Here is a 14442-nt window from a genome sequence, read left to right on the forward strand (position 1 = left end):
GCAGTGCTGTTTTTGCAGCTGAATTCAGGATTTCCAAGCTGACCAACATCTGCAAAAATAGGTGAGGACATTTCACAACAGAGTCTGCTATGAGGGCCACAGCAGCAATTGAGTAGTAGATCGCAAAAGAAAACAAGTCACCTGTTGTCTCAGGGCAGGAATCCTGATTAGCTTTTGAGAATAAGATTTAATGGAACCACCATTGTGATAAATCATTTTCCCTGACTACTCTGACAGTGTAATGAACTGTAATTTCAACAACTCCCACCTTGAATAAAATATTCACCCAAAATGGGTTGCTGTCTTCAGAATAAAGCTGGCCTTGATTTGATGGAATATGCAAATATCTTTGTATGTCCATGAATGTTGAAATAATCACTGGAGTTCTAAGAAACCTTTAGTGAATTGGATGTTCTGCATTGCAATAAAATCATCAAAATGTTATCATGAACTTCCTAAAAATTCAATTCGAATTAATAGAACAAAGTATACTGCTTTGTGAAATCAATAACATTGTTTCTGTTTTTTTTCAATAATTAACATCAATGTTGGAGTAATACTATTTTGCCACTTTCAGTCCTGTGATTTGATATAATTCAATGTTGTTGTGTTGTAAGGACACAGTCCAAAAAGGTTAACTATGGTTGATTGCAGTTATAGAGGGATTTTCGAATGAGGAGAGGTTGAATACGTTTGGCTTGTACCCATTGGAGTTCAGGAGAATGACAGGAATTATTGAAAATAAGATTCTTAACGGGCTTGACAGTATATTTGCAGAGGTTATTTTCCCCACGGGCAAGTCAGGGCACGGTAGGCATAACCTGAGAGTAAGGAGTCGCCCATTTAAGACGGTTGAGGAATTTCTTCTTCGAGGATAGTGAATTTGTGGGATTAAAGTATATTCAAGACTGAGATAGATATTTAATCAGTCAGAGAATCAAGGGTTATGCGGAAAAACAGGAAAGTGGAGATAAGAATTGCCAGATCAGCCATAATCTCTGATTGGCAGAGCAGACTTGATGGGCTGAATGATCAATTTCTGATGCATTTTATGTAAGGCGGGAGGTGACGGCCAAAACAATTACTAAGGGAATGTGTTCAAATTGGGAATGTCACTGACACTGGATATCTACCGTGGGTCACCAGAAGTTCAAACTCTGTTCATTGCCAATGCTTTAGATGGTAAAAGTTTTTCGAGTAAATGATGCACTGATGAAAAATACCATTTTAAGGAAAAGGGTAGAGGTACCAGTCCTAATTAATATCCAGTGACTGGAAAGGGCACGAGTGCTGAGTGTAGATAGAAAGCATGCCCCAAATTTTCTGCACTGTAACAGTGACTTATTTTAATAATTGGCAATAAAATGCTTCGGATGTCTTGCGGTTGTGTGAGGTGTTTGATTAATGAAAGTCCATTTTATAACCCTGTCTCAAATACCTTCTTCAGAGAGCATGAACCGTACTTGGATTTTTATTGCTGGGTTTGGTTAAGCCATTCTTCTATTGGGAACATGCCTCTGATGCTGTCAATGGTTCTAACATTGCATGTTCCAAGCTCCTTCAAAACGTATTTGTGGTACAGAAATCTGGAAACTTTGAACATGGCACTTGTTAAAGTACGGTGACAAATGATCATTTGGTTAGCAACTGAAACTGCAGTAAATATTCTGGAATGTTTTTCAGAGATAGAAGAAATATGACAAAGGGAGTTGAGGTCCACTAGTTTGGCGTTGCCATTTGTAAAATCATGTAATTGTAGCAAAACTGTGCTAATGAATGTGGACTTTGACCATTCATTAATAACTGCTCAGCCCCTGTGTCACCAACTTCAGTGATTTATGTATTAATATGTAATAAGCTTCAGAGTTGACAGTCTGTTGGGAGATGAGCTTCCCTTTATTATAAAGCACTAATGCCTTGGTGGGTAAGAGCGTGTGTCCTGTATTTAAAGTGAACAAAATGTATTTTTTTTTAATTATGGCTTGTTGAACAGTAGATCTTTGAATTATGATCATCCTTTTAATGAGTTTCAAAGTACGTTTTATTGCAAAGTACAAAAAAAGAGTATTACTAAGGATGAATATTATTAAAGAAAATTAGTCTACTATTTCAGTTGAATTGTGCAAAGGCACTGTGATTTCAGGCAGCTTCATTCCAAATATATACAGGTATATAGAGATTTATATCTACATGAACTGTGTTTCAATAAAAGTATTTCTGTTTCAAATGCACCTCTTGCAATTTATACCTAAGCAATCTTATAATGATAGCAATGTGCTGGGGATGCTGGAGATCTGCAATAAAAATAGAAAATTGGAGAAACTCAGCAGATCTGGAGCATCTGTGGAGACAGAAACAGTATTATGTTTTGAATCCAACAAGATTCCTTCAAAATAATGCTAATTTGGTAAAAGTACCAACTATGCACGTAACAGCTAAAACTCCTGTTGCATTATATGGTTGTCTGTTTCTGGGAGAGAAGGTCTACATTCAAAGTCTCACTTTTCTCAAAAAAATTCTTTCATGGGGTGCAGGCATCACTGGCAAGGCCAGTATTTATTACTCATCTGTGATTACCAGAAGATAGCTAGGAGTCAACTATATTTCTGAGAGTCTGGAGTCACATCCAGACCAACCCAGGTAAGGATGGCACTTCCCTTCTCTAAAGGATATTACTTAACCATTGACTGTCTCTCCCAGTTTTTTGTTAATTTGAATTCAAATTCCACCATCTGCCATGGCAGTCCCCAAACATTTCTTGGGTGTCTGGATTGTCTAGTGATAATACCACCAGATTGTCACCTCCCCCGCCTACAATGGAAGTGTTTCATAACATGTCCAAACAGCTTGATTAAATACATATCTGGTGGAGGTGAACATGGGAAAGAATGAATGGATTTCTTGTCCATACTGGTACAAGACAGTCCATCATCTTACCCCATCAATGCTCTAAAGTCTATCTTTGATCCACTGTCTGCCATTTGCTCCACCACCTCCTCAACTTGGTTTAGCTCAATTGATAACACTTTTGAAATGGAGTCCCAAGATGCCATCCAACAGTTTGCACAGTCCACTGTAACAGTATACAGCCAGATCCTGCTCTTCAGTGAGTTTCTGGATTTAGGTGAGAATAAAGGTCAATGAGACTTGCATCATCTAACTCAGAACTGAGAATTAAAAGAATTAAGCATTGTAGATGAGAAAGGGCTTTTTTACATTTATTTAATTTTTTAAAAGTTTGTACCTCCAAGATTACTTTTGACCACCTCGCCTGTCCTTTGCCTTTCCAACCCACTCATATTCACTATTTGTGTGCATGATGAGAATTACAAGACATACAGATTGTGCAGGAGTAAGCTGGAACCCTCTCATTCCAAAAGGCCTCCACATCGTCTTACTCATGTTTACATTAATCTGTTTTAAAAAAAACAAAAATATAGATTCACTTTCATGTATGATCAAAACTCCCAGAATCTTAAATTGGACCATGTAGAATACTGATCTGTGAAATAAACACAGAAATGCTAGAGGAATTTAGCAAATGTGGGAGCAACTGTGGAGAGAAATCAAGTTAATGTTTTGGGTCCGGTATGACTTCTTCAGAACATTTGATATGTGCAGAAGATGGAGAACAATTATGTGAGAGAATGAGAAGTCTTAAATCAAGCTTGTAATGCATGGTCCATTGTGAAAACAGTATTGTTTCAATAAAATTAGGTTAGTGGTAAACACTGACACTTAAGTAACAAATTCCAAATCAGGATAAGCACCCAACTTTTAAGTTAGTTATATGAATATCAGCAAAAGGGGATTCAATAACATTTCAAAGTGTTGGGGATAAGACCCTATGTAAATCAAATGTGGAGAAAGGTGTATTATAGACATTGAGATACGTGACACTGATAAAATGATTAATAACAACCTTCCATTCAGAAAGTGAGGGGGTACTGTAAGGGTAGGATTTTTATTTTCATTATTACTTTCAGCTTTTAACTGCTCAGTGCTGAATTGTCATTTACTAAAAGAAATACTAATATTTTAACAATGAGGTTCAGGAGAGTCTACAACCAATAATTGCTTGCTTAGCAGTGAGACATCACTGGTTGTGCATTGAATAAGATCATGCAATTGTAAACAGATACTGGCGCCAAGCTGGCTACTGCCATTCTCTTACTGTCTTTTGGTCAGGACGTGCCTATTATTGTGACATGAGATTTGTGAGTATTGTTTTAGATATGGATAATGATACACAAGCAAAATACTGCAGATACTGAAATTCTTAAATGAGCTGTGTGTTTATACCAGTTAGGTGTAGGGGTAGGCCCCTCACTACTCGAACTTACTCCCATTTAATAATATGACAGCTGATCTGATTGTAACTGCAATTCCACGTGCCCACCAAACGCCAAAAGCCTTTAATCCCTTTGTATACCAAAAATCTATTTACTTCTGTCTTAAAAATATTAACTCTCTGCTTGAACTGTATTTTCAGAAACAGCTCCAAAGACACTGAACTCTGGAGAAAAAAAAAATTGCCTCATGCCCCTCTTTACTGGGCAATGGCTTATTTTAAAGTGAATCTTAAAGTGAGGAGGTTATACTTCAGTTAAACAGGATATTGGTGAAACTGCACCTGGTGTTGTGTCCTGTATTGGTTACTGTACTTACAGAAGGATGTTAATGCATTGAATGTGGTTCAGAGCAGGTTTTCTAGACTAATAACTGGAATGTGCAGATTGCCTTATGAGGAAAGGCTAGACAGGCTAGCCCTGAATCATCTGGAGTTTACAAGAGTCAGCGGTGACTTAATAGAAACATATGAAATCCTGAGGGGACTTTACCAGGTGTCTATTGAAAGGATGTTTCCTCTTGTGGGAGAATCTAGAACTAAGTGTCATATTTAAAATGGGGGGTACCCATTTGAAACAGATGAGGAAAATATTTTTTCCTTCTGAAGGTCAAGAGTCTTTGGAATCCCCTTCCTCAAAATGTACTGGATACAAAATCTTCAAATGATTTTAAGGCAGAGATAGGGGATTAAAGCTTATTGGGGACATGCAAGAATGTAAAGTTGAGGTTAAAAATCAGATCATCCATGATCTTAATGAAAGGTGGAGCAGGTACAAAGAGGCAAGTGGCTACTTTTGTTCCTTTTCATACTTCCAGAATAGTTGTATATAAAGCTAGTATATAACATCATTGAAAAACCAGAAAGTGGAAGAGAGAAAGTATCTGTGACACCTTCAGTCCAGACAACTTCTAGTTCCCCTGACATTTGGACTCCACATTTCTGTTGCTTCACAATTCACCATCTTTCAATCCTTGCTAATTAACTCTTGGCAAAAATGCTGAAGCAAAAAGTATAATTTAGAATGATTTTATCCAGCAACATTTCCAATAATGCAACACTAATCCACCAGTGTCACAGTTAGAAGCACACATGCTGCCACTTGAGATAGGCCAACAGGTTTATGCACCACCAAGCCATCATCAACTAAGCTGGCACCTTGGCAATCCCACTAATCTGTTGAAGGTCAGACTTCTGTGACAGCAAATGTGCCCATTTGCCAACTGCAATCTGCAGCCAGAATTACAATAGTTTGAGCCTTTTTGTCAACAAGTATGGATCACATGAACTCCATATTGGTCTTCCACTGCAGCAATCTGACGTTTGTGGTTTCTGTCTGTGCTGCAATGCTGAGGCATCAGCCAGAGGCAATATTATCAGTCATTCCAAAGGTCAGTATTTCCACAATGGAAAGAATAGGCTCCAAATCTATGAATTGGCTCCATGTGGCACTTTCATACTCTTTGATATTGACAAAAGGCCCTATAAAAGGCCTGCAAATGCACTAAGCCTCTCTGTTGCATGTCTGTCAGCTTTCAACTATATGTCCTCATCTGAGCTCTAATGTAATTTCACCATCCAGTGAGCTGGCACACAAACTTGGCACACCCACAGCCCATTCATACCACCCACAGCTCATTGTTACTGTCAATGCACTGTACAATTTATGCAGTGTTAGCTGTAAGTGTTAGATCAAGTGACAGTGCTTTTCCTTGGAGATCTGGTCTTGCTTTTCCCATTCATCATGTAGCTGCACCAGAAGACCAAGTGGCAAATCTTGGGTATCTGAAAGTAAATCATTAGGTTAGGATGAGTGGAAAGCAAGAGATCCACAGTCACCCAATGTGCACTTAGCCTCATTCTGCTATTAACTGAAGTGCAAAATTGGACAACCGCTTTACTGGAACAGAGCCAAATTTATAAAAATTCAATTATAAATACTCAAACTTAATCTGATTATTGGAGTCTGATCAACTGTGTCATCAAGGAGTGCTTGCAAAGTTAAAGTCAATGAGTATCAAGAAGCAAATTCTTCACTAGTCTAAGTTAACAGATAGGAAACTCATTGCAGGCAACAAGCATCACCCATAAGAGAGAGTCAAATTGTGTTTCCTTGAAATTCAATGGCATTAACACCTACAAACTACCCACCATCAATGTACTGGAGTTCACCATTAACCAGAAACTTAACTAGTCCAACTACATAAATACGCTGGTTATAACATCAGATCTAAGCTTGAGAGATAATAGGAACTGCCGATGCTGGAGAATCTGAGATAACAAGGTGTAGAGCTGGATGAACACAGCAGGCCAAGCAGCATCAGAGGAGCAGGAAAGCTGACGTTTCGGGTCTGGACCCTTTTTTCTGAAGAAGGGTCCAGACAGGAAAGCTGACGTTTCGGGCTCCTCTGATGCTGCTTGGCCTGTTGTGTTCATCCAGCTCTACACCTTATTATCTCAGATCTAAGCTTGGGTTCTCTACTGCAAATAGGTCACCTCTGTGCTCCCCATTACTTATTTAGCAAAAATCAGGAGTGTGATGGAATGCTCCCCTGGAGAAGTGCAGTTCTGACAGCAACTCAGAAACTTGACACCATCCAGGAAAAAGACAATTTAGTGGGACCCATTTGCTGCTCTAAATATGCATTCCCAATATGAAAAGTATTGAAGCAGTTTGTGAAAGCTCCCCTTAACAGTACCTCCAAAACCTCAGCTGCTGCCACCTAGAAGCAGATATATAGAAACACCACCACTTCCAAGGTTTCTCCAAGTCACTATTCACCCTGGCTTGGAAAAATGTTACTATCTTTTCATTATTGTTAGATGAATATCCTGGAATTCACTAACAGCAGGGAGAGAATATATTCACTACGTAGCAGATGTTAAATAATATAGTACACTATCACCTGCTTGTAGTAGACAAGAAATTTAGGGATGGCCCAGCCAGTGATGGCCACATCTCATGAATGAGAAACACAAGTTGGACAATGTACAGCCTGGCAATTCCAAATCACTTTCTGCACAATACTTTTGTGAAGATATTAATTTGTCACCAGATGCAAAGTGTCAGAATTAAAGCAGCAATGACATACATGTATGCAGTTGCATCAGAATGCTATTGCAAGGAGAGATTTTTTGTGACAAGTTAGGGTCTTGTGTAGAAAGATACATATTGAAATAGCCAAACAAAAGATCATTACAGAAACCAGGATCACCACTGGAAAATAGTGAGTTTTTTTGTCCTTTCGTACTCTTTCTCCATAATATATATTTCTGTTCTAATTATCAAATGCAAAGTCATAACTGAAATAATCTACTGAAGAAACCAATTATCCTACAAATATAATACTTACTAGTGATCAGATATCAATGGTTCCTGTCACTTTGTCCTTTTTTCTTCCTCAGTCTTGTCTGGAGTTCTCAACTTTTAAAAACTACATTTTAACCCTAACTACTAAGTTAGCTACTAGTTTAAACTGCCAATGATTGTTAAGCTCCAATCCCCCAGACACATTTGTTCTTTCTTTGTAAACAGCACTAGACTTTCTCAAATTTAGCTTCCAAATTCCTGGATTTTTCTGGACATCAACATTACATTTCAGCACTGGACTATACTGTAAGACTTATTTGTTCTGTCTGATGTATTGCCCTTTGGGTACATTTTGAAGTAACTTTGATTAGCTTATAGTCTTTCACTCATTCCACTAGTGTTCCTCACTATGCCTTCAATTGGACTTTTCTTACTAGATTTTCAAACTACAGCATGTTCCTGGATGAGGATTTACTTGCTTGGGCTGAAATGTGTCTATGCCACTTCCAAGTTTTTGGATGACATCCAATTTCGCCATCGACTTGTAAAATTTAGCACATTTTTTCAATCTCCATCATCACAAAACAATTTTGTTGAGTGGGTCCTTCCATACATTTACTCTTCAAATAGCTTTCTCACCTGCCACAGGTGACCCTGAAATTGGGCAACTGTTTGCTGCTTCTGATCAACTCCACCCGAACTGTCTATTTTATCCCACTAAATATCCTCTGATTGTAACTCTGACTTACTCCTATCATTTCTATCTATTGCCTACCACTAAGTTTTATGAAGCCTATTTGTAACATAACCAGGTTTATCTAACTTAAGGTTTCCTTCTGTTTATTCATATACTTGAAGGTTCTATCTTTCAAATAAGCCCACTGAACTGAAGCCTTTTTGCCTTCCACAGTATGCAAAACAGCCCATGGGAACATTTGAAGAAGAGCAAGATAGTTCTCTGCAGTGTCCTAGCTAATAGAAGTGACGAAGAAGATTGAAGAAGGCAGATCACTGGTTGTTGTCCATATGAACTTCAGTAAGGTGTCCGACAAGGTTCCACATAGTAGACTGTTAGCAAAGAATACAGGAAGAGCTCACCATTTGGATACAAAATTGGCTCAAAGGAAGGAGACCAGCACGGAGCCGCAAGGATCAATGCTGGGTCCACTGCTTTTTGTCATTTATATAAATGATTTGGATGTGAATATAGGAGGTATGGTTAGTAAGTTTGTAAATGATACAAAAATTGGTGGTGTAGTGGACAGCGAAGAATGTTACGTCAGAGCACAACAGGACCTTGATCCGGTGGACAAATGGGCTGAGGAGTGTCGGATGGAGTTTAATTTAGATAAATGTGAGGTGCTGCATTTTGGTAGGGCTTGTCTTATACACTTAAACGTAAGGTCTTGGGAAGCGTTACCAAACAGAGAGAACTGAGGATACAGGTTCATAGTTCCTTGAAAGTAGAGACACATATAGACAGGGTAGTAAAGAAGGTACTTGATAATCTTGCCTTTATTCATCAGTATATTAAGTAAAGGAGTTGGGAGGTCATGTTGCGGCTGTACAGGACATCGGTTAGGCCACTCTTGGAATACTGTGTTCACTCTGGTCTCCCTGCTCCAGAAAAGATGATGTGAAAATTTGAAAGAGTTCAGAAAAGATTTACAAGGATGTTGCCAGGGTTGGAAGGTTTGAGCTATAGGGTGAGGCTGAACAAGCTGCAGCTAATTTCCCTGGAGCATGTGAGGCTGACGGGTGACCTTATAGAGGTTTATAAAATCATGAGGAGCACGGATAGGGTGAATAGCCAAGGTCTTTTCCCTGGGTTGAGAGGTCCAAAATTAGAGGGCATAGGTTTAAGGTGAGAGGGGAAAGATTTAAAAGGGACCTAAGGCGCAACATTTTACACAGAGGGTGGTGCGTGTATGGAATGAGCTGCCAGAGGAAGTGGTGGAGGCTGGTTCAATCACAATTTAAAAGGCATCTGGATGAGTAGATGAATAGGAAGGGTTTAGAGCAATATGGGCCAAATGCAGGCAATGGGACGAGATTAGCATGGACGAGTTGGACAGAAGGGTATGTTTCTGTGCTGTACATCCCTATGACTCTTATAATACTACTTCTTCAAACAACACCACTAAAAATGATTACCTATCATTATTACTATTCTTCCACACTGCAGAACTTAAGTTTTATGGATTTCTTTCAATAATTTAAAAATCTGAATAAATTTTTTGTTTAAAAGAGCTTAATAATTGAGCATTCTGAGAAAAGTAAATATGTATAGTAATTATAGTTAGCTTAAGGTCTGCACTGTTTAAAAATAATCACCCTTCTCAATAAGACGAAACACATTATAGCTTGATGTATTGCTGCATCTAGTTTGAATGGTGCTTCTCAGAGAGAAACCGCACTCCAACTCTCAAAATCCTTCCTGATGTGATTGTTCAAAGGCATCTCAGAGCTCAACAGTCAGACCAACAGCTCATCTTCTTAACCAGTAGGACTTAAGGATTAAGAAACAGTAAAATGACAAAAATAGAAAAAGTGTACCTGGAGTCAAATCAGGTAGATAATGAGAAATAGAAAGAAAAAATAAGATTAAAGTAAATCTGACATTAAAATCTCTAACAATTCTCTACCTGAAGGAATGAGACTCTATGGTTTCATGAATTCCTTTTCTGAACAATTTTGGCCGCTAATGTTGCCTGACAGGTATGAACAATTAAATGCAGAACTACTTGTCAGGCTTTACTTTCTGTGACAAGTTTAATAAGTAATTAACATGCAAAACCAGCAAGTTCTTAAAAATATTGGGCAAGCTAAGGGTGTGATGTTGTTTGTGCAAAGCAAGCATTGGAGCGGCATCAATTGACCAACAGGATTTGGAGATTCATAATTCACAGCTTAATTCTTAATATTGCTTAATTCGATTATCTCACCAATTTGCACATTAATAATGGTGTTTATTCATTGTTAACCTAATAAACTGCTTCAAATATTTGTTAAAATTAAACTAGTTTAAGAGAAAATTAGGACATCAAAGCACCTGAATGTGATTGTTCATTTTGTGTCATTACACCATAAAGAGCACTTTTTTATCTTTCATCCTGTATGCATTTGCGGATTTTTTTATTGCCTATTGCTTTGAACTGATAGGAGTTAAATAATTTAAACAAAACTTTCTATTATTTATGTCAGAATCAATAAAATTGCACTTGACTAATTTTTACCACAAATTACTCAATTTGTTTTGTACTAGTGAATATTTCAATAAAGTATTTTAATTTATTTATAAGCTAATTCTTTCTATGTGGACAGTGATGGCAAGGTTTGCATTTATCGTCCTTGTTCTAATTCCCCAGAGCAGTTGATAACAGACCCTTTTCTTAAACCGCTGCACTCCATGTGGTGAATATGCTTGCACAATACTGTCAGATGAGGAACATTCTTTGTAGCAGTTCAACGCACAGAGTGGTGTGTTGGGCTATTTTAGAGGGCAGAAAAGGGTCAAAGTGATTGATGTGGGACTGGAGACACACAAAAGCCAGACATGGCAAAGATTTCCTTCCCTAAAGTTGTTGAGCCAGTTGAGATTTTATAAATCTAACAGCCTCATTGCCACTTCTACTGACACCAACTTCTAAAAAATTCTCAAACTGTCAGAATGGATTTGGATTTATCTTCATCTGTTGCACGATATGAATCAATTGTTCAGCCCATCAAGCCTGTTCCTTCCATTCAGTTAGATCATAGCTGTTCTGTATGCTCCCCTCGACTCTTGCTTAACAAAAATCTATCCACCTCGGTCTTTAAAGCTCCAACAGACCAAGAAATATTTTAGGGCATACAGTTGTAGTTTCCTATTATAATTATGCTTCCTGCCACTGCTGTTGAATGGCCTCTCTCTAATTGTTCTGGCCTCTCTTGTTCTGGATTACCCCAACAGAGGAAACAGCTCAGTGTATCCTTGCTATCAAATCCTTTTGGCATCTTAAAACAGCCTAATGACGCTCTGCCTTTGTTCCCGCAATGTGCTCCATTTCTCCCCATTCCCAATAATGGAGCCTGAAAAATGACACAAAGCATTTACTCTTGCTACAGCCTCCCTGTGGCAATAGTTCCCCAGAGGATGACTTGTTGTTTCCGATCCATCAGCGAATTCTTTTATGTATTCCCAGGATCTCAGTTGAAAAAAAAGCAACATGAGCATTACTCTAGGTCAGAAGCAAGGCCACAGAGGATTTTGTCAGTGGGATGAGGAGTATGAACTTGACACATTGAGAGATGGGGAGTGAAGAGACACAGTACATTTGAGGATTGGATCAGCTGGTGAAGGGAATATATTACAGAATAGAGTATGCGCAGCAGATTTTCATTTTGTTTCTGGGTCCTCTTCTATTTGTGATTTTTGTAAATGATTTGGATGTAGGAGTGGAAGGGTGGATTAGTAAGTTCGTGGACGACACGAAGGTGGGTCGAGTTGTGGATAGTGCGGAGGGCTGTTCTGGAGTCGAACCCTGAAAAGTGTGAGGTGATTCATTTTGGAAGGACAAATTTGAAAGCAGAATACAGGGGTTAACGGAAAGATTCTTGGCAATGTGGAGGAGCAGAGGGATCTCCAAGTTCATGTCCACAGTTCCCTGAAAGCTGCCACCCAGGTGGATAGAGTTGTTAAGAAGGCGTATGGTGTGTTAGCTTTCATTAATAGAGGGACTGAGTTCAAGATCCATGAAGTTATGCTCCAGCTATACAAAACCCTGGTTCGGCTACATCTGGAGTATTGTGTCCAGTTCTGGTTGCCTCATTACAGGAAAGATGTGGAAGCGTTGGAAAAGGTGCAGAGGAGATTTACCAGGATGTTGCCTGGGATGGAGGGAAGGTCTTATGAGGAAAGGTTGAGAGAGCTAGGGCTTTTCTCTTTAGAATGATGAAGGATGAGAGGTGACTTGATAACGGTGTACAAAATGTTCAGAGGTATAGATAGAGTGGACAGCCAGAGACATTTTCCTAGGGTGGAGGTAGCTATTACAAGGGGGCATAGTTTTAAAGTGAGTGGAGGTAGATATAGGGGAGACGTCAGAGGTAGGTTCTTTACTCCGAGAGTGGTCGGGGCGTGGAATGCATTGCCGGAGAGGGTAGTGGAGTCGGCCTCATTAGGGGCATTTATGCGGCTATTAGATAGGCATATGGATGATAGTATAAGGTAGGGGTGGAGGTTAGATAGACCTTAGGTTTAGGGTAAAAGTTTGGCACAACATCGTGGACCGAAGGGCCTGTACTGTGCTGTACTGTTCTACGTTCTACCACAAAGATTTTAACCTTATGTAAATAAGAATTTTTGAAGACAGATTCTCATGACAAAAGATGGAGAGGAAATAAATGCAATAACGATCATGAGAAAAAGTGCTAGAAGAACTAATCAGGCTGAAAGACCGTTAAGTCTGAAGGACCTGATGGGATGCATCCCAGGATATTAAAAGTAGCTGCAAAGATATTGAATGTACCTTTCTTTACATTCTGGAAAAGTCCCATAGAATGGGAAAACTGTCAAAAAAAAGCTATAGGCCAGTTAGCAAAATATCTGTTATTGGGAAAATGTTGAGTCTATTTTAGATGATGTAATGAGCATTTAGAAATATATAATATGATCAAGCAGAATCAGCATGGTTCATGAAGGGGAAATCATACCTGACAAATTTACCAGAATTATTTGAGGAGGCGACAATGGATACATAAAGGAGAAGTAGTGAATAATGTATATTTTGATTTTCAGAAGGCATTCGATAAGGTATCACACATTAGGTTACTTAATAAGACAAGAGTCCATGGCATTGAAAGTAGTATGTTACCATGGATAGAGGATTGGCTAACTTATAGAAGATGAAGATTTGGGGTTGGTGGAGTTGCATTTTCAGGATGGCAACCAGTAACTAATGGAATGCCACAAGGATTAATACTAGGGTCATGATTATTTACAATATAAAGAACAAAGAACAAAGAAAATTACAGCACAGGAACAGGCCCTTTGGGCCTCCAAGCCTGCACCGACATGCTGCCTGTCTCAACTAAAACCCCACTACCCTTCTGGGGATCGTATCCCTCTATTCCCATCCTATTCATATATTTGTCAAGATGCCCTTTAAAAGTCACTATCATATCTGCTTCCACTACCTCCCCCAACAACGAGTTCCAGGCACCCACCACCCTCTGTGTAAAAAAACTTGCCTCGTACATCACCTTTATACCTTGGCTCTCGCACCTTAAACTTATGGCCCCTCGTAACCGACTCTTCCACCCTGGGAAAAAGCTTCTGACTGTCCACTCTGTCCATGACCTTCATAATCTTGTAGACCTCTATCAGGTCGCCCCTCAACCTCCATCATTCCAGTCAGAACAAACCAAGTTTCTCTAACCTGTCCTCATAGCTAATGCCCTCCAAAACAGACAACATCCTGGTAAATCTGGAAATTGAGGATTATCAAATCAATCATGGTTTCATTGAATAGCAGAGCAGACTCAGTGGGCTGAACGTCTACATCTGCCCCTATGTCTTATGGTTTTATAAAACATGTTTTTTCTAAATACTCTTGTTTTTAAAAAATCCCATTCCAATGTTTGGTAATGCATTAAGCAGACCAAAAAGTCCAGAGTTCTAAGTTCTTGGTCAGTTCTACAGTTTCTGAATTATATCTGATACAACAATACAGAACACATAAGCTTAATACTCTGACTTAGGGAATAGAAAAACCAGCTGCAGTCAATATTCCTGGAAGCTATG

The 14442-nt window shown here is 38.9% G+C and overlaps 1 long non-coding RNA gene across 1 annotated transcript in view; it reads left to right on the top strand.

The window, feature by feature from the left end:
• Nucleotides 1–14442, top strand: part of LOC125486614 — a 121839-nt gene that overhangs the window by 43090 nt on the left and 64307 nt on the right. The window lies entirely within an intron of this gene.

The sequence above is a fragment of the Rhincodon typus genome, chromosome 30, assembly GCF_021869965.1.
Source record: "Rhincodon typus isolate 14 chromosome 30, sRhiTyp1.1, whole genome shotgun sequence".
Classification (NCBI taxonomy): domain Eukaryota; kingdom Metazoa; phylum Chordata; class Chondrichthyes; order Orectolobiformes; family Rhincodontidae; genus Rhincodon; species Rhincodon typus.